Source organism: Coffea eugenioides, chromosome 9, assembly GCF_003713205.1.
Source record: "Coffea eugenioides isolate CCC68of chromosome 9, Ceug_1.0, whole genome shotgun sequence".
Classification (NCBI taxonomy): domain Eukaryota; kingdom Viridiplantae; phylum Streptophyta; class Magnoliopsida; order Gentianales; family Rubiaceae; genus Coffea; species Coffea eugenioides.
The window spans coordinates 34,307,917-34,327,537 of NC_040043.1; positions in this window are offsets into that span (position 1 = coordinate 34,307,917).

Genomic DNA, 19,621 nt, shown 5'->3' on the forward strand with positions numbered 1-19,621 from the left:
GCTCTTGACCAAAACATAAAACTTGTAGCCCCTTGAGCTATCTTTTCAATGCATCAAGAATCACCTCATTTGGATCTGTGTAGGCTGAGAAATAACCAAAATACCCTTGACTGCTCACTGCCCTGTTTCTGCTTCGACCAATAGAAATTAGCTACTGTAATTCGGATTTTTGACCTAGAAAACCTTCAAACTGAATTCAGATGTCTTCACCAAAGTTGTAGATCTATATCTTATCTTCAAATTGTCTAAGAATCATCTCAATCCGATCATTGTAGTTCAAGTTATAGCCAAAATACAAAAATGTATCAAAACTGTTAAAATGCACAAAATCCAAGTAAAAAGTGATAAAAACCTCATTTAACCACTTAAAAGCATTTTTCACCAATTATAGCCAAAATGATTCATTTTCTTCCAATAACATAACCAAAATAATATAAAATATCATACAATTATTATGTAAATTAGTCAAAATAAAAAGTTGACATATAAAATGGAACAAAGAGATTATGTTGATTTATGAGTTTGTCTTTGAAGAGGTGATTCTTGGTGGGTAGCAAAACCGACCTGAATCAGTCCTTTCTCAAGTGGAATGTGATGATTTGCTTGTCCGAAGTGGATGGCGGGGCTTCTCCCTGGAATCACTCCGACGATCAAGTTAGTATATTGAGAGAACGAGAAAAAACAAGAGTTTGTATGAATGAACAGTATGCTTACTTGTTAGGAGCATATGAGGGGCATTTATAGGGCAGGAGTGGAAGACAGAACGGAGAGCTCATGCTAGTGGGACCCACGTCCTGGTCATTACGGCTCTATTCCCTACCAGGAGGTCTGACTCTGACATTGTAGCCGCCTGGACATAATGACGGGGAGTCTTGCGTAGTTGCCATTAAGAGCATCAGGTACTTTGCAGATAAAGCACTAGTTCTGTGTGATGTCAGACGTGTTGACATCATCAGCGTGCAGCCGAGGTGGGAGCCAAGAGGTCATCCAAGCAGGTCGGCCAGAGATCTGGCCGATCTCAGGAATCAGGTCCAGAACATGATCGCGTTGATGTGGAGGACGAAATGAGGTCACCTCTGCCCTAGAGGGCGGTCGAGGTGAGCATCCTCAATAAGCCCCCCAAGCCTTGGGAGCTCCGGGGATCGTGAAGTACCGAGGCTTCCTTGTGTCGAGATCATTCAGACTCTGGGACCCGAACCCGCTCCGGAAGATGCGGGGGTGTGACACGTAAGCAGGTCAGTTGATAGGACGTGGTGAGTAGAGCGGTTACGGGTAACCGTCGCGTCGTGAGGTAGTGGGACGCTTTGTGCAGAGAGGGTATCAGTTGAAAGGACGGGACATTAATGAAGAGAGAGAGAGAGACGTCCTTTTGAATTTGAACGTGGCCACCTTTTCGCATTCTTGCCGCCTCTTCGGATTCCCCCGAACCCCTATAAATAGGGGGTCCTTTTCACCGCACAGCCCATCACTTTCCATCATAGCCTCAGAATTGCAAATTTGTGAGCGTTGCCGAGATCAGTTCTGTCAGCCGAGATCACAGCCAAAGTTTTCGTTCTCGTCCGATTCCATAGTCAATAGTAAGTATTTCTCTTTTCATCTCGCCTTTCACACATGGCCAAAACGGCTAAAACCCACAAAGAAACAGTGAAACCGAGCTACCAAGCCGAGGAGAGGCCCGACCCTTCAGAAGAAACGACCTCGTCCAGCTCTGAGGGGTCGATGTCTAGTGCCGCAGAGGAAAGAGGAGGAAACCGCTGAGACAGCCCCGGAGTCGGAATCATCCGAAATGAGTGAGGGTGGTTCCGAGGTCGTATATAATAATGACCTCGGAACAGAAGTACCCCATGACGAGGGCGTACTGGAGCCGGTCGCTCCAAAGGATGTGGCCAAAATTGACTTCGGCAAGATACCGAAATTTAGAAGTCGCGTCGGGAGAGACAGGGCCGAAAAGGTGATAAGGAAATAGCCCTTCAGGCCGGGGTATCCCATCAGGTCGCCTGAGCCAGATGACTCGGCCGAGAAGCCCCCAATGGGCACTGTGGCGATTTACCTCCAACAGTTGGAGGCTGAGTTGAGAATGCCGACGTCGAGGTTCTTCAGGGACATACTCCGGCACTTCGGCGTCAGGATCACTCAACTCACCCCGAACGCGGTCCGCATCGTAGTGGGGTTTGAGATGCTATGCCGACATCAAGAGGTGACTCCCACCGTTAACCTTTTTCGTCGATGCTACACATTCAAGGCGCACGGGACGGATAAGGGATGGTTCTATGTCTGGAACCGAAACAACACCATCCCGAAACTCGTGGTCGACGCTCCCACTTCGATAAAGAATTGGAAGCGCGACTTCGTCTTCGTCACTGCCGGAGACTTCCCTAGGAATTTTTGGTGGAGGCCGATTAAATCAAAGGCCGACCCTTCCACGGGGGATCACGACGAGGAGGCCTTCCAGAAGTTGATGGAGTCAGGTTTTCGGATCAATTGTTGGAACTACCCTGAAGCTGTGTTGGTCGACGGGGGAATTAGTCGAGCCGTGATCAGCCCTGACAAGCCTCCCTTCTTTTCCACTAGACTTTCGAAGCCTTGTAATTTTTCTTTCTTAGCTTTCCTTTCACTTCGGCTGTTACAAATAATAATGTTTGCTTCTGCGCAGTAGTTAAATTATCCGATATCATCACCTCCGGCACGGCTGAGGTGGCCAAGAGGAACAAGAGGAACAAGAGGAAGAGCTCAGAAGAGACCTCGGCACCTCCGCCGAAGAAGAAAATACAAGGGCAGGCGGCTAAGATTTCGACGGCAAAGAGCACTCCCATCACGGCAGCCCAAAGCAGTTCGACCGCCGCAGCCACAGGATCCACCTCGCCTGTGCTGGAAGGGGTGCCCCTTGAGGGAGTCACCACAACACTCCTGCCTCCTCATGGTCGAAGCAAACAGCTAAAGCCCCCAGTCAATCCAGTCACGGGGTTCTCGCTATGGAATCGTTTCCATAACCCCACTGTGTTTCCTAGAGAAGACAAGACGCACCCTGGCGAGCAGTGGTGTCCGAAATGGAAGCTCTCAGTCAACGACAGGTGCACCCATCCTCGGGCCGTGTAAGAGTTAGTGATGCACTCGAGCCTGCCGAGAGACGTGAAGTTTTCAAAGAAACTGCCTCCGGCTGAGGTGGTCCAAAGTGTCATGGTGACCACGGCCTCCACCACGGCATTTGTGGCCGAGATGGCACAACGGTATAGTGACCTGGTCGAGGCGCAGGAATCAGGCAAGTTGCAAAATAAGATCTCCAAATTGGAGAAAAAACTTGCGGTGTCTGAATCTGAGAAGATGGAGCTCCAGAGAAGACTTCAGCAGGCCGAAACGAATGAGGAAGAGGCCGAGACTACCATAAACAGCCTCAAATCGGCCCTCGAGTAGGAGCAGAAAAGGGGGGATGAGGTGAAGAAATCCCATGAACAGGCTCTCGAGGGTGCTGGAGCCTCGGCGGTGGAGGCTTTCCGGAGGTCCGAGACCTTTACCAAAGTTCTCGGCGAACTGACTATGCCAAGATTCATGTTCGGCTACACGTCTGCTATTGACGAGACCGCTACTCACCTCTCTCCCGAGGCCTTGGAGTCCTTGAGAAACAAGGCCAATTATAACGAGGACTCCAAGGAGTTGTGTGATCAGATGGCCGAGGGCATCCAAGTTGGACGAAACTTGGCCGAGGTCCTGGACGAGTTCAACAAATGGTTATCCGACCTCGACGAGGTGTTCGAGGAGAAGGGAGGAGGAGAAGAGACTACTTTCAGCGGGGAAGACGCCGGCGAGAAGACTGGCTAGGAGCATGAAGGAGGAGGAGAGCCTCATCCCGGAGGGGAAGAGACCGGCAGGGGAACCGACCAGGAGGGAGCCGAGACAGGGGTCTAGGCTCGTAGGCGTTGGGGGAAACGCCGAGGCGGGATGTGCTTAGTGGCACTCCTGACCTCGGTTCTTGTATTCCTTTTGTAATGCTCTTTTCATATGAAGTCTCTATTCCTTCTCATCTTGGCTCTTTTACTTTCTCGTTTCGTCCCCTGCTTGTCCCCTTTATTTTTTAATAACGGATGTGTAGTATCAAGGTATTAAAAAATAACGAAATGTCTGAAGTCAGAACTTGTTAAAATTTTCAAATATAATACAATCTAAGATTCTCGGCGTGCCAAGTTCTCGGCACTAGAGAACCATCTCGGTAGCTTAGTTTATAATACCCACTTAGATTCCACAACCTGGTAAGGGTCTTCCCATTTTGGACATAATTTTTCCTGCGGTTCAGCTCGGCTGACCGAGTTTTTCCTCAGGACTAGATCTCCTAGTTGGAATCGACGATGTTTCACGCGGAAATTGTAGTAGCGGGCCAAGATGTTCTTGTATGAAGCAACTCGAGCTGAGGAATCATTTCTTTTTTTTTCGACGAGGTCGAGATCCAGTTGTCTCTCTTCTTTGTTCACCTCGGCTGTATAAGCTGCCAATCGAGGACTGGATGTGAGGATCTCAGCAGGAATGACCGCTTCGGTTCCGTAGGTCAAAGAGAAGGGGGTCTCTTGCGTGGCTGACCTCGGCGTGGTCCGATAGGACCACAGGACACTGGAGAGTTCTTCTACTCAGGATGATCCAACTTGGTGTAGTTGGATCTTGAGGCCATGTAAGAGAGTTCGGTTGAAATTTTCTGCTTGACCGTTGGCCTGGGGGTGGCCCACCGAAGTGAAGTGTTGCTTGATGCCGAGATTCTCGCACCAAGTCTTAAACTGGTTCTCGGCAAACTGCCTCCCATTGTCTGAAATGATGACCTGAGGTATGCTGAAGCGGCAAACGATGCATTTCCAAAAGAATTTTTGAACCGCCAGCCCTGTAATGGTCCTTAGAGGCTCGGCTTCGACCCACTTAGTGAAGTAGTCCACAGCGATTACAAGGAAGGTATAACCTCCGACAGCTTTAGGGAAGGGACCGATGATATGTGTCCCCCATTGCTCGAACGGCCAGGGTGAGGTAATTGGAACCATGAGATTTGAGGGCTGGTGGTGCTCGGGGGCGTGGGCCTGGCAGGAAGGGCAGTCGAGAACAAGGTTTTGGGTATCTTGTCGAACGGAAGGCCAGAAATACCCAAGAAGTAGGATCTTCTTGGCCAACATCTTGTGGCCAACGTGAGCTCCACATAAGCCTTCGTGTATCTCGTGGAGGACTTGGCGTCCCTCCTCAGGCGTAATGCACCTCAGCCACGGGCCAAGGTATGACCGTTTGTACAACTCCTCATCGCAGAGCGCGTACCAAGCTGCTTTGCATTGGATCCTTCTGGCTTCGGCTCGGTCTTCTGAGAGGATTCCCTGATCTAAGAAGAGGATGAATGGGCTCATCCATGTGTCTCTTGGGTGTACGGGGCAGGCCACCTCTTCCATGTATCCCGACTCATTCAGGACTTCCACTAGGACCGTCTTGTTGAGGTCAGAAAATGATGTGGAAGCCAGTCGGGATAAGGCGTCGGCCCGCCTATTCTGGGATCGGGGTATTCTTTGAATTTCGAAAGACTTGAAATACGCGGCTAGTTGGTGAACTTTGGAGAGATACCGTTGCATGGTCTCATCATTGACTTCATATTCACCAAGAACTTGGCATACTACAAGTTGGGAGTCGCTGCGGACATGGATCCGCTCGGCACCGAGTCTGCGGGCTAGTTGGAGTCCCGCAATCAAGACCTCATATTCGGCTTCATTATTGTGGCAGGAAAGTCGAAACGGAGGGCATGAGCACACTTCTCCCTGGGAGCCCTCCAGGAGCAATCCTGCTCCGCTGCCATCCCCGTTAGAGGATCCGTCCACATACAACGTCCACAAATGTGGGTCGGGCACTTCGGAGATTGCGGAAGTGGCTTCTCGGCTCTCCGTAAAGGTGAGCTCGGCAAGAAAGTCAGCTAAAGCTTGAGCTTTTATGGCAGTGCGCGGCTCATACGACAAATCATACTCTCCTAATTCGACAGCCCACTTGATGAGGCGCCCGGAAGCCTCGGGGCGCACCAGAATCTGTCGAATAGGGTGGTCTGTCCTAACGGAGATGGGATGTGCTAGAAAATAAGGCTTCAGCCGCCGAACTGCGTGGACTAATCCTAACACGAGTTTTTCCACCTGGGTGTATCGAATCTCAGGCCCACGGAGAGCTCTACTGACATAGTAGACTGGCACTTGAGTGCCCTCATCTCGGATGAGCACAGCGCTGACAGCTTCATCGGCGGCGGAGAGGTAGAGGTACAGCTTCTCTTCGGGCCGAGATGAGGCGAGAGTAGGCAGGTGATGCAAATATTGTTTCAATTGGTCGAAGGCTTGCTGGCACTCTTCGGTCCAAGCGAACTGATCAGCCTTTTTCAGTACCTTAAAGAAGGGTAAGGCCTTCTCAGCAGATTGAGACAAGAAGCGGTTCAGTGCGGCCAGGCGTCCGTTTAGCCTCTGAACTTCTCGAAAGTTTCGAGGTGGGGACATGTCCTGGATGGCCTTGATCTTGTTGGGGTTAGTTTCGATTCCCCGGCGGGAAACCAGATACCCCAGAAATTTTTCTGAGGTGACGCCGAAGACGTACTTCTTAGGATTTAGCTTCATCCTTGAGTCCCGCGGGACGCCAAAGACCTCCCTCACATCTGACAGGAAGACCGAAGTGGTTAGACTTTTAACGAGGATGTCGTCCACATAGACCTCCACATTGCGGCCGATCTGATTTTTGAAGAGGCGGTTGATCAGCCTTTGATAGGTCGCCCCGACGTTCTTTAACCCGAACGGCATGGTGGTGTAACAGTAGACACCCCGGTCGGTGTAGAACGCTGTCTTTTCTTGGTCTTTCTCACTCATTCCTATTTGATGGTACCCCTTGAAGGCATCTAGGAAACAGAGAATCTCGTGTCCCATTGTCGAGTCGACGAGGGTGTCTATCCTCGGCAGCGGGTAGCAATCTTTGGGGCAGGCATTGTTAAGTTCGGTGAAGTCCACACACATTCTCCATCCACCGGTGTCCTTTTTTACCATGACAGGGTTGGACAGCCAGGTGGGGTATTGGATCTCATGGATCATCTTGGCGAGCAAGAGTTTATCGACCTCATCGAATATGGCCTTGCTGCGTTCGGGGCCGAAGTGCCTACGTTTTTGTCTCACAGGACGGGCCTGTGGATTAACGTTGAGCTGGTGAATCATGAGCTCGGAGAGCACTCCGACTACTTCATCAGCGGACTACGCGAAGACGTCTCTGTGGTCCTTTATCAGGTCGATCATTTCTTCTTTTAGGGGCGAGAGGAGTCTAGCCGCCACTTGGACCACTTGGTTAGGTCTCACCTCATCCAAGACCACCTGCTCCTCCTCGTCCCTGGGCTAAAGCCTGCCGGGCTTTCCGGTCTTCTGAGGATCGATACTGTCTATGGAGAGGACAGTTGACCTCTTTTTCTCAGCCTTTGATGCAGCCCGGGGAGTGACCGCGGCCTGGATGGTGGCGAGGTAGTATTTTCGGGCGGCGTTCATATCGCTGCTCACCTCGGCCACTCCCGCAAGTGTCGGGAATTTGAAACTCAGGTGGTAGGTAGAGTACACAACTCTCAAGGCGTTGAGCGTGGGACGACCTATTAACATGTTGTAAGGAGAATCTGCTTTGACCACCGCAAAGCTGACGGGTACAGTTCGGCAGCGGGGGTGACTTCCGATAGTCACCATCAGGGACACCATTCCCTCCGGGTGGACTACATGTCCCCCGAAGCCGACGAGGGGGGTTCTGACAGGAGTGAGTTACTCTCTGGTCAGTTTCAAACTTTCGAAAATTCGGTAGTACGAGACGCCTACCGAGCTTCCGGGATCAACATAGATTTTCTTGACTATGTAATTATTGGCGAGAACTTCGATCACGAGAGTTTCGCGATTACTGGAGGCGGCAGGGACTGGGTCGCTGGGACCATAGGTGATCACCTCGGATAACCGGGAGTTCGGCTCGACCACCTCCATACCGGCTTAGCGGTATGTCCGTTTCCGGGAGTTCTGGCTTTCACCTCCCGTCGGGCTACCCGCGATTGTGTTGATCACCCAGGCGATGTTAGGGCCGTAGTCCGGTGACCCATCTCGCGGAGGCCGATGTTCCTCCCTATGGTCCTCGGGTCCTCGGCAGTGACTCTTAGTGTCCCGTCTGTCCTCTCGGCGAGGGTCTCGATTATCTTGGTGGGAGGCGCTTCGGTTGAAGCCTCCAACCTTGCGGACGAATTGCTTCAAGTATCCCTGTCTGATTATGTTCTCGATCTCTCTCTTCAGATCGTTGCAGTTCTCGGTCTCGTGCCCAACATCTCGGTGGTAGGCACAATAGAGGCTAGAGTTTTTCTTCTCCCTCCTTCCCAGAATTTCAGTAGGGGTTCGGCCGAGGTGATTCTGCCTCATTACAGCCAGAATGTGAGACCGACTGGAATTAAGGGGAGTCAATTCAGCGTCCGAGGTGGACGACCTCCCCTTCACGATCCGGTCAAAAATACTCCGGCGGTCACGAAATTGATTCGACGAGCCACTGGGGCTTTGTTCGATTCTGCCGACTTCTTTTTTCCTTCGGGGCTCTTGCCCGGTACGGGCTGCTTGGGCTTCCCGCTTCATGCGGTTTAGATCCTCACTTCGGATTCCTTGGTCTACCCATTCCCAGAGTTTCCGAAGTGTGCGGGGGTAATTCCGATGTTTCTCGGTATGGAAGACCCCCGCGATCAACCCGTTGGTGAAAGCAACTATGGTTACCTGCTCATTTTGATCAAGTATCTGCACATTTTCCTTATTGAACCTTTGCACATACGAGTGCAGTGACTCGCCGGGAGCCTGCTGCAGGTTCAAGAGGTAGGCTGAGGTCTTTGTCACTGGGCGAGACGACACGAAGCGGTGGATGAACCTGTCTATCAACTCGTCCAGTGAGGAAATGCTCCTCAGTTCTAAGCCCCAGAACCATTTTCAGGTTGTCCCTTGTAGAAAAATGGGAAAAGCTCGACAAATCACGGCGTCGGGGACGCAGTAGAGACGGAATGCGGAGATGAAGACGGAATGTAGGGATGCAAGGCTGGGAGCTTAAAATTAGGGGGCACCATTTCCCCATTGATGTCATCGGTAAAGGGCGGAGCCCTCATGTAGTCGGCTACTAAGCCCCCAGGGCGCCGAGGTGGGTTCTCAGGTCGTCTTCCCAGTAAACCCCAGGAAAACGTTCGGGAAATAGAGGCAATTTTGGAGGTCGCCTTGGAAGAGGCGCGCCTGGAAGTACTCCGAGAGAGGTGCCCCTCATCGGAGTACTCACCTGAAGGTACTTCAGGTGACTTCGTCAATCTTCTCTTGGAGGATTCGGCTTTTTCGTTCCCCAGCCTCTTGAAGTACCTCCCTAGTTCTCCGAAAATGTTGGGATTGTCCGCTACGAACTCGGCCATCTTGGCGATGGCGTCTTCGTTGGTGTGCTGGGTCCTTAGGGACCCTTGTTCCTCGGAGATGTGACCTTGCTGAGCTCTCGAGGCTTGTCCAGCCCCGGTCGAGGGAACTCTCCCGCTTCTGGAGCGCGTGGATCTCATTCTAGCAGTAATCTCGTTCCCACAGACGGCGCCAATTGAAAAGGTGATTCTTTGTGGGTAGCAGAACCGACCTGAATCAGTCCTTTCTCAAGTGGAATGTGATGATTTGCTTGTCCGAAATGGATGGCGGGGCTTCTCCCCTGGGATCACTCCGACGATCAAGTTAGTATATTGAGAGAACGAGAGAAAACAAGAGTGTGTATGAATGAATAGTATGCTTACTTGTTGGGAGCATATGGGGGGTATTTATAAGGCAGGAGTGGAAGACAGAACGGAGGGCTCATGCTAGTAGGACCCACGTCCTGGTCATTACGGCTCTGTTCCCTACCAGGAGGTCTGACTCTGACATTGTAGCCGCCTGGATATAATGACGGGGAGTCTTGCGTAGTTGCCATTAAGAGCATCAGGTGCTTTTCAGATAAAGCACTGGTTCTGTGTGATGTCAGACGTGTTGACATCATCAGCGTGCAGCCGAGGTGGGAGCCAAGAGGTCATCCAAGCAAGTCGGCCAAAGATCTGGCCGATCTCAGGAATCAGGTCTAGAACATGATCGCGTTGATGTGGAGGACAAAATGAGGTCACCTCGGCCGCGCCCTGGAGGGCGGCCGAGGTGAGCATCCTCAGTCTTCATTTGACTTCAATGATGCTAGTAATGATAACAAAAGTACAATGCTAAAGTTAGGCTCATATTAGATAGGATGATGTGGCATAATTTGGACAATTAAATTTTTGAAAATCAAATCTACCTAGATATGAGCCACTTTAGTCATTGGGTCTTTAAAAATCAAGTCTATTCAGATACGAGTCACTTTAGCCATTGGATTTTTGAAAATCGAATCTACCCAAATATGAGCCACTTCAGTCATTGGATCTTTGAAATCAGGTCTACCCGGATATGAGCCACTTTAGAACACATCATCTTACCAAATATGAGTCTAGCTTTAGCATTGTACTTTTATTATCATTACTGGCATCGTTGAAGTCAAATGAAGACAAACTCATAAATCAATATAATATCTTTGTTCCTTTTATATGTCAACTTTTTATTTTGACTAGTACCAAATTATTTGTCATGACTTATATGAAAAATAAGTGGAATTTTATTTAGCTATTTTGCCCTTCAAATACTTTATAATAAGAACACTAGAATCTACATAATTAACGCAATAAATGTAGGATGCAACCATTTTCAACACTCCCCGTAGGATAAATGTTTGGTTTTTGTACATTCCCTGGAGATTTAGACCTTGTGGTTTAATTAACTTTAGCATTTTAAACCTTGTGGGTTAATTAACTTCAAATCTTTTATGTACTTCGTTACTTAATATTGACACCATTGCAACGAAGCTCTAATTGATGGCCGTTAAAGTTGAATCCAAGCCCCTCCATTTGAGAAGGTTCTTTCCAGTTTCGTCCAATTGTGTAAATTGACACAATTTCAATGTAAGCTACCAAATCAATTATAATTCATGTTTATGTCAAAATTGCACCAATTTATACCAAAATTCTATCAGTTTACATAACTGGACAATTGAAATTGAAGAGGCTCCATTTCCGTGAAAAGTTGGCAACGGCAACAAGAAGTTGCCAGCTCAGACGGTCCCGTACCAGCTTGGTGCTATCTAAGTCATCTATTCAAAATTTTCAAAAATAAATATTCTATTTGTCAAGATTTTGAATGGAAGGTTTAGATGGACGCTACAGCTGTCCATCACCAATCGGTAGCAGCATCCACGGCTACCTTGGATCCCTTGTACTAATGGCATATTCGGTAGCAGCACCCCCGGTGCCTTGGATCCCTTGAACGGCAGTTTTTAGGTGCTGTTGAGTGGATTGGGTGGGAAAAGAATGTAAGGCTTGCGAATCTTTAAGAAAACATTGAAGCGGGCAATTAAGTGCCAAGATTATGAACCACGAACTAATCTGGTCAAATCCTCATCTCCATTAAGCCATATCACTGTAGGCAGTGAAGTTCAGAAGACTCTACAAAAAGAACCTCTCTTCTAGATGCAAAACCACCGCTTAATTAGGTCCAATCTTGCTTAACATTTGTTTGAATTGAAATAACAAGTAATACAACAAATATAGACAATCTGAATCCTGTACTCAACTACTGATGAGTGACGATGGTAAAGGTTACAAACCAAGCTCTGGCAAAGTTTTCGAGTATTTCACCTGATACATGAATTTTGACTGCTATAAATAGATGAACGCATACCTAGAACTGTAGTTTACAAGCCAAACTATTTCCGGAAAGATCGTTATAATCTGATACATCAATGCAGTCTACAATAAATGATGCATACTAGCAATCAACACACAGAACTTAAACTGCTTTTCAACACGTTTATAATGAATTAAAGCAGAAGCCAAACAAGATGTTGAAATAAGAAGCGGACCATGGAAGCTCCATCTGGAGTTCTACTTTAATTCCAATAACTAACATCTGCGAGAGAACTTCACCTGTGATCTATTGAACTAGGAAACAAAAAGCATCATACATATTGGACAGAACTATAATATCAAATGGTAATGATTTATGTGTTGATAGAAGTACTTAGTTGTGCTCTACATGTAGGTCATCTGTGCAAAATATGAACCATTAAAGGGCCGGAATTGAAAAACAACTTAGGAGTTAAAAGGTTATTAAAAGTTTGATTCATTACAACCCACCAGATCCCCACTTGATGACCCAATGAGATGCCTGCCTGGCTCTCACCAGGTCTAAGAATAATAATTAAAACACTAATAAATCCGAAAGTTACATCATTAAAAATTAAAATTTAGCAGAGTCCACAAAACCTGCAATGTAACCCAGCTATAATATTGTAAATTTCACACTCCATTCCACACATGAATATCAAGAGATTATAGCTTGAATAAATTTTAACCAGCCCCACATGAGGCAACCAATAAGACATGTATAGAATCTTTGAAACCATGTAAAACGCAAGTAGAATTAGATGACCAATTATGTGCTGAAATTATGAGGAAACATGCCAAAATTTTGTGGAGACACAACCCTGATGTAAATGCTACATCATTACCTATATCAAACACAAACATAAAGTTATTGCTAAAAATCCCTTTATTGCAAGTTCAGTTCCACAAACTCTTGAATCAAATTTTTTTTTTGGGGCATAACAAACAAATGATTCTAATCACGCCAGCACAACCTGTTCTTCAAATAACTTAGCTAATCATCTTGACAAGAATAGAAGAAAACCATCCTTTAACTTCGAAAATATCTACGGGAACAATTTTATTATTCTAGTTAATATATGACGGCTACTACTCATTTAGACCTAACAGAACATGCCAAAGAGTTATCATTGTTCTGAAATTACCTTAAAATTTAACAAGTGCATAAAGAGAGGATGAGCTGCTGCCCATACTACTTTAATAACCTCGAAACAGTCTAGAAAAAAAATAATTTCCAGAGCTATGTTAGAAGAGAATTTTATCTCATAGTTATTACTAGGAAAGTACTTCTAAACCTCATCTAGCAACAGCAGCTTGGCTTGGTAATGATAATCCACAGAAGACACATGAAAATTCTCATATCAACCAGTAATCAAAAAGGCACACACTCTTTGAAAATCCCAGTACATGATGCACCAGAATGAAAAGAACCATATCATGAATAATTCTGAAATTAAAACGGATCAGAAAATCAATTAGCCAGACTCAGATTTCAATCAAAAAGAGGGCAACAACGTTAAGTATATTATGGAGTACAATAATCAAGAATACACAATATTTGGTAAAGATTCATAAATAACTAAATCCCTAAAATTTAACAGACATGAAAACATAAGAGAAACTGAAATTATTGAGATAAAGTGAAAAATCAAACCAAACGAACGAAGAAAACAACATCACCATAGATATAAATCGTTGACAACAGAGTCGAAATTCGCTCAGAAACGCCTCTGCTCTTCAATTCTTCAATTCCAGTCCGTCGGGGAAGGCCTTCACCTCAAAGAAAAAGCATTCCTAGTTTGAAGAATTGGGAGCTTTTGGGAGGAAGAAAGAAGGGGTTATCTCAGGGGAAAGCCTTCCTCGACAGTAAGAAATAGGAGATATGAAGAGCAACGGCGTTTGAACGGTTAAAAGCCATTACGGAGACGCCGAAGAGGAGCTGAGACTCGAGAGTTCTGTTTGTAGATTTCGAAGGCAGACATTTGCCACTTTATAGACAATCATTACATTTAGGGCGCAACTACTGATATGGTTAAATTAACAGAAAAATGCAGTTTTAGTCCTCAATATTTAGCTCTTATACAGTTTTAATCCTCAAAGTTTTGGTAGAAGTAAATCTAGTTCTCAATGTTTAGCATATGTGCAGTTTTAATTCTTAGAGGTTTGGAAAGAGCAAATCTAGTTCCCAATCTATCCAATTTAAAGTAGAATTAAGACATTTGAAGAAATTTTTTCAATTATTGACAAAATTGAGTCAGGTCAAATCATGTGTTTTTAAATTACATTACAAAATAAATAAGCAAAATAGTAGTTAACTTTTTTAAAAAATTAAGAAATAATAACTCATGTGCTAACTAATTAAGGAGTAAAAAGAAGGGAATTTTTTAAACTAAAACTAGTCAGCGCACCCAGTTCATTGTTCTAAAACTCATTTTCATTCTCTGTCCCCACTGTCCCTAAGCAAAAAAATAATAATTAATTTTTTTGTATATATTAACAAATTTTCTATAATACTTAATTTTTTGTATAGATTAGCAAATTTTCTTTTTTATTTACTAGTTAATTAGTTACTAATGTGCCATTATCTAAGTTATTCTCATTGTTCAATTATTCGATATTTTACTTTTATTTTAACAAATTAAATTCAACAAACATGTGACTGCAATTGATTGATACCACTAGTATTTGAGAAAATCTGTCAATTGACCTAAATCTATTTCAAACGGATACTATTGGGGACCATATTTGCTCTTGTCAAAAATTTAAGACCTAAAAATGCACATGCACTAAATATTGAGGACCAAATTTACTTTCAGTAAAACTTTAAGCACTAAAACCGCACAAGAGCTAGGGTTCATTTGTTTTCCTGTCAAATTAACTTAGACCGGTTCATATGTTTTCGAGGAGAAAAGCCAAAAAATACCGATTATTTATATTTACTTCCCCAAGGTTTGGCCAAATAACTAGTAAGATCCATTGTTGTGGGCAAGCAATATTGCCGAGTAATTATCTTCCTGCCAAGAGCGTATTATACTGAAACACCAAGATTACCCTCAATCAATCAATTATATATATATATATATATATATATATATATTCATTGATTTTCCTAGAATCCATTATGCATTAATTACTCATCTTTTCTTTCTCTAATTAAATATTTTTTGTTTGGGTCTCTCACTCGTCTTCCTATTATTCTTATTTCTCTCTTTGTCACTCACACACTCATAGATCTATTATTTTATAATTAAATAAAGTAATTTCTGCCTTAGTCTTTCTTGTATCTTTTAGTTCTATGCGCTCTTGCTTTTTTATTCAATTTTAAAATTTTTATTTATTTATTTATTTATTTTTTGCAAAGAGAACTGCATTTAACCCCAACAAATTTCAGTTTAAAATAATTATTAGTATGATGCCATTGTAACTCAACACTTTAGCATAAAATTTTGTTGACATGCAACATACAATTTTTTTTGCTTACACTATAGAAAAATTTAATAAAAAAATGCATATTTCCTTTGCATTCTGCTTGTTTATCATGCCTCTAAGCAACTAATACTGTCAAAACTTTACCATCTTTTTCTCTTTTATACTTGTCACGTAAATCTTGACTTTTATCTTTTATCAAGTATCCATATTTTCTAATAATTAGATGAAAGGGAGTTTAAATTACATTACGTTTTATATCCCATGAATATTGAAGGAAAAGTAAGGCTATTTTTTGGGATTATTTTCATGTTAATCTATTATTTATTTTGACTTGAATTTGTGTTTGAAAAAGAATCTTTCGAGTAAAATTTAAAAAATAAAAATTTAAGAGCATGTAGAATTAGTATACGAGAAATCATTAAAACCAAGGACAATTTAGTAAATCATGAAAATAATTGATGAATTAATGTATGTGTGAGAGAGAGATAGAGAAGAATGTAAGTGAGTAGGAAAAAACTTTAATTGAAGAGAGAAGAGAAGGAGTAATTAGTGTTTAGTGGATCTATAAAAAAATCTAGAAAAATATATGGAGTTGACTAATTGAGGGTAATTTTGACATTTGAGAAAAATTTACTCTGGCGGAAACATGATGATTGTTTTGGAAATATGGCCAGCTATTGTTGTGACTTGTGACTAAATAACATCCACTTCCCTTAGTAGTTGCACTAATACCATCCAAACCCTAATACAGAAATCACAAGATGACAATAGTAACAAGGTATTGGAAGAGATTTTGTTTTTGGGTCAAAGATAAAAAAAAGCCTAGGTAAATATTGAATGTTGAATAGCCTAGAAAATATTATTGTTATAACATTAAGAGCAAAAGAATATAAAAAAGAATTAGGAAACATGAAACCAAAACTCAACTTTCCAAGGCTTTGCACCAAAAAATTTTGTGTTGATCTGAACCAACTACTAGGTATGTCTGTCTAGTAGTTGGTCCAGAACTAATAAGAGAGTTCCATATACACATATAAAAGCATAGCCTAACTCCATGTGCACATGCAAGTAAACTTCATTTGGTATATAAATTAGTAAATAGGGTCTTTATATGTTGACATGAAACTTTTTTATTGATGATGGACCAACTACTAGACATGCCTAGTAGTCGATCTAGACTAATATAAATTTCTCCTTTGCACCCCACCATCACTACCACTTCTATGGGGTGGGGGGATTTTTCTCCCTTCTCCCCTTCTATTAAATAGGGCGGGTGACAGGAAGGATAGCTTTGTCCCATCTCGGCCCCATCCCCTACATAAATTGAATATAATATGCAAAATATATAACCTAAATACTTTGATAATTATACATAAAATGTAATAATTATAAATTCATTCCGATCCAATTAGTTCCCAAAAAAAAGATTAAGCTATTGCACATGAAAATGAATTGCATAGTGAATATTTTATCTATAGACAGACATGTCATGCCATGAAGTAAACTAACCATTAGACAAAGTAACTAGGCCTGGTGCAGTGTCAAGTAATTATAATGTTTATATAGCAATAGATTTAGAAAAAAATAATCCAAAATTTCCTAGTGATCACAGAAAATATGTTGAGCTGAAACTTTCTGAATTAATACAATAGTTCGGGTTACCTGGTATGAGGTCATAACCTTTGAGCTAAAAGTATGGAGTATTAGACAAGATGGGCAAACGAGACCAAAGCTGCCTAAGAAAGGATAGTGAGGATGCTCACCTCGGCGGCCCCTGAGTGGCCGAGGTGATTCCACTTCTTCCCCCACACAAGCGCAGTTTTATCCTGAGTGTGATCCCTGATCTCGGCCGGGCCCCTGGTCTACTACCTAGACGACCTCTGCACCTCAGACTTTCACCTCAGCTGCACGCTGATGATGTCAAACCACCCGACTGCATCAGAGACCAGTGCTTTATCTGAAAAGCACTGACACTCTTAATGGCTACTACGCAGGACTCCCCGTCACCCTGCCCAGGCGGCTACAGTGTCAGAGTCGGACCTCCTGGCATGGAACAGAGCCGTAATGGCAGAACATGGGTCCCGCTAGCATGAGCTCTCCTACCTACCATCCACTCCCGCTCTATAAATACCTTTCATGTACACCCAACAAGTAAGCATACTGTTCATTTGACAACACTATTGCTTTTCTCTCGTTCTCATACTAACTTGATCGTCGGAGTGATCCCAGGGGAGAAGCCCCGCCATTCACTTCGGACACGAGGATACACCTCACTTCATCTCAGAGGAGCCTGATTCTGGTCGGTTCAACTACCCACCAAAAATCACCTCTTCAATTAGCGCCGTCTGTGGGAACGAGATTACTGTTAAAATGAGATCCACGCGCTCCAGAAGTGGAAGAGTCCCCTCGACTGGGGCTGGGCAAACCTCGGGAGCCCAGCAAGATCGTATTTCTGAAGAACAAGGGTCCCCAAGGACCCAGCCCAACAACGAAGACGCCATCGCCAAGATGGTCGAGTTCGTGGCTGATAACCCCAACATTTTTGAAGAACTGGGGAGGTACTTCAAGAGGCTGGGGAAGGAAAAAGCTGAATCCTCCAAGAGGAGACCGACGAAGTCCCCTGAAGTGCCTTCCGGCGAAGACTCTGATGAGGGGCACCTCTCTCGGAGCACTTCCAGGCGCGCCTCTTCCAAGGCAACATCTAAAATTGCTTCCATTTCCCGGGCGTTTTCCCGGGGTCTTTTGGGAAAACGAGCTGAGGACCCACCTCGGCGTCCTGGAGGCTTAGCAGCCGAATATCTGAGGGCACCGCCCTTCACGGATGACATCAATAGGGAGATGGTCCCCCCAAATTTCAAACTTCCCGTCCTACGTTCCTATTATGGCCGAGATGACCCCAAGGATCACCTCCGCGCCTTCCTCTGCATTTCGGCCCTACTGCGTCCCCGACGCAGTAATTTGCCGAGCTTTCCCCATCTTCTTGCAGGGCACGGCCCGAAAATGGTTCTGGGGCTTAGAACCGAGGAGCATTTCCTCTCTGGATGAGTTGATAGATCGGTTCATTCACCGCTTTGTATCATCTCGTCCGATTACGAAGATTTTGGCCTACCTCTTGAACCTGCAGCAAGCCCCCGGCGAGTCACTGCGCTCTTACGTGCAGAGGTTCAATGAGGAGAACGTGCAGATACCTGATCAGCATGAGCAGGTAACCATAGCTGCCTTCACCAATGGGCTGATCGCGGGAATCTTCAATTCTGAGATACACCGGGATTACCCCCGCACACTTCGGAAACTCTGGGATCGAGTAGATCAGGGAATCCGAATTGAAGATCTAAACAGCATGAAGCGAGAGGCTCAAGCCACTCGTACCGGGCAAGATTCCCGGAGGAAAAAGGATGCTGGCCGGGCCGAACAAGGCCCCAGTGGCTCGTCAACTTAGTTCCGAGACCGCCGGAGTGTCTTCCATCGAATCGAAAAAAGCAGGTCGTCCATCTCGGACGCCGAGCTCACGCCCCTTAATTCCAGCCGGACCCATGTCCTGGCTGTGATGAGGCAGAATCACTTCGGCCGAAACCCTCCTGAAATTCCAGGGAGGAGAGATAAGAGGAACTCGAACCTCTATTGTGCCTACCACCGAGATATTGGGCACGAGACTGAAAACTGTAATGATCTGAAGCGAGAGATCGAGAATTTGATCCGGCAAGGGTACCTGAAGCAATTCGTCCGCAAGAATGGAGGCTTCAACCGAAGCGTCTCCCACCGGGAGAACCGAGGCCCCCGCCGAGATGACAGGCGGGACACGAACATGCATTGCCGAGGTCCCGAGGATCGTAGGGAGGACAAGCAGCCTCCACGCGACGGATCACCGGGCTATGGCCCCAACATTGCCGGGGTGATCAACACAATCGCGGGAGGACCAACGGAAGGAGACAGCCAGAACTCCCGGAAGCAGACCTACCGCCAGGCCGGGATGGAGGTGGCCGAATCGAGCTCCAGGTTATCCGAAGTGATTACCTATGGTCCCCATGACCCTGTCCCTGCCGCCTCCAGCAATCACGAGACTCTCGTGATTGAAGTCCTTACCAATAATTACATAGTCAGAAAGGTCTATGTTGACCCCGGAAGCTCGGTAGACGTCTTGTACTACCGAACTTTCGAGAGTTTGAAGCTGACCCGGGAGCAACTCACTCCGGTCAGAACTCCCCTTGTCGGTTTCGGGGGACACGTCGTCCACCCGGAGGGCATGGTGACCCTGATGGTAACTATCGGGCGTCATCCACGCTGCCGAACTGTGCCTGTCAGTTTTGCGGTAGTCAAAGCAGACTCCCCCTACAACATGCTGATAGGCCGGCCCACGCTCAATGCCTTGAGAGCTGTGTACTCAACCTACCATTTGAGTTTCAAGTTTCCAACACCAGAGGGGGTGGCCGAGGTGAG